Source organism: Hipposideros armiger, unplaced genomic scaffold (assembly GCF_001890085.2).
Source record: "Hipposideros armiger isolate ML-2016 unplaced genomic scaffold, ASM189008v1 scaffold_1576, whole genome shotgun sequence".
Lineage (NCBI taxonomy): Eukaryota > Metazoa > Chordata > Mammalia > Chiroptera > Hipposideridae > Hipposideros > Hipposideros armiger.
In genome coordinates, this window is record NW_017732926.1 from 58,701 (window position 1) to 60,682 (window position 1,982).

Below are 1,982 nucleotides of genomic sequence, written 5' to 3' on the forward strand. Positions count from 1 at the left end.
GAGAAGCAGAGTTGCAGCCATTGCTACCTGCAGAGCCTCCACTGTCTGCCCGCTCTGCAGCCTCCCCAGTAGGGCCTCTGCAGAGCCAGTGACGTCCCTAGCCCCAAGTCCCCCAGCCATCACCTTGGCTGGGTCCTAGGCACCCAGAAGTTGGGGTGTGGTGCCAAAAGGATCGGAGAAGGACACAGACTTCTTCCCTCCTGGACATTACCGTTGAAGGGCCCGTATACTCTCCCTATTCACCTACCTTGACCTTAGAGAACAGATGAATGATCCATGTTGCTTAGACTGAGGACGCCCAAAGAGACATGAATTTGGATACTGCTGTTGCCTTGGGTGGCCCTGCTGCCACTCAACCACTGAATTCCAGAAGTGTTCCTCTCCTAAGTCTACTTCCTCCACGATTTCAGAGCCAAAGAGATGTCCCTTGCCCCGTCACTGTCACAGAGCAAAGTGCATGGGGCAGATCCCTCTTTTGGAAGCTGGCCCCCTCTACAGACAGTGGCATCTTAGAGGGGCCATTTCCTACTTCCCTGCTCCTACTCTGCTGCTAGTTTCCCCCAGTAAACCTTATTTTATTATGTCTGCACCAGTAGCATGGATGTTATCTCTGTGCCCCTTTGCATGACAGTGAGTAACATCTCAGTAAATTTAAAATAAAAAGTTCACAAGAATTAGCAAAAGTATCAACAAGGAGCTCAAATTTTTAAAATGGGGAACAGTGGCTGGCTGTAGGAGCCCCATCCCCCAATCCCTGTCCCCAAAGGTTATAAGTTGAGCATCATAGAAATACTTCTCATGGGCCAGCCGAGTGGCTCAGTTGGTTAAGAGCACGAGCTCTGAGCAACAGGGTCACCGGTTTGATTCCCACGTGGGCCAGTGAGCTGCACCCAAGCTGAGCTGCCCTGAGCTGCCGACAGGCGGCCGGATTGCTCAGTGGTTAGAGTGGTGTGCGCTCTTAACAACATGGTTTCTGGTTCGACTCCCACATGGGGTTTTGGGCTATGCCACCCGCAACTAAGATTGAACACAGCACCTTGAGCTGAGCGGCCGCTAGCTGCCCATGGTGGCCGGATGGAGACTGGACTTGGAGCTGAGCTAGCTGCGCCCTCCACAACTAAGATTGAAGGACAACAACCTGGCTGTTCCCCTTCCCCAATTCCCCAATAAAATCTTTTTTAAAAAGAAAGAAAGAAAAGAAATACTCATGGCACCACGCCTCCTGGCCCCAGCCCAGCCTCCTGTCCCCATGCCCTCCCTCTGTCAGAAAGACTTCTGCAGGGTGGCACTAAGGACCTCCTTGTCACTAAAGTCTGCAGATGCTTCTCAGATCTCGCCCTCCAGCCCTGACCACCCCCTCCCTGATCCCTCCTCTGGGTTCCCCAGCCCCCTCCCTGCATCCCCTCCCAGCATCCCTCAAGGGCTCCTCTGACCTATAAACCTGGTAGTTGGTGTTCTAGAGATTGGGCCTCAGCCCTTTCCTGCCCAGCCACTTTCAGGGTTCATGGTTTGTCAATCCACAGCACCAGCCTGGCCCTCCCTTCTGCAACCATAAACCTGTGTGTCCAGCTGCCTCCAGAACTCTGGCCCTGGGTGTCTGTGGCCACCGGATACAGGCAGCAAAATGGAGTGTCTATCTGTTGTCCTCTTCTGATGGTCCTACCAAACAAGTAGAAACCCAGAGACATCCTCGACACTACTCTGCCTGTCCCTATTCATTACATCAGTTGTCAGTGCTCTCCGGTACCACCCTGCCTACTTCTTTCTTTTTTAGCATAAGCTTTACTGAGATGTAATGCACACATCATACAACTCACCCAATAGGTTGTCACAGATATAATTAGTTAAGATGAAGACATACTGGAATAGGGTGAGCCCTAATCCAATATGAGTAGCATCCTTCTAGAAAGGGGAAATTTGGACACACACACACATGGGGAGAATGACATGTGAAGATGGAGTTGGAGGGCCGGCCAAGTGGC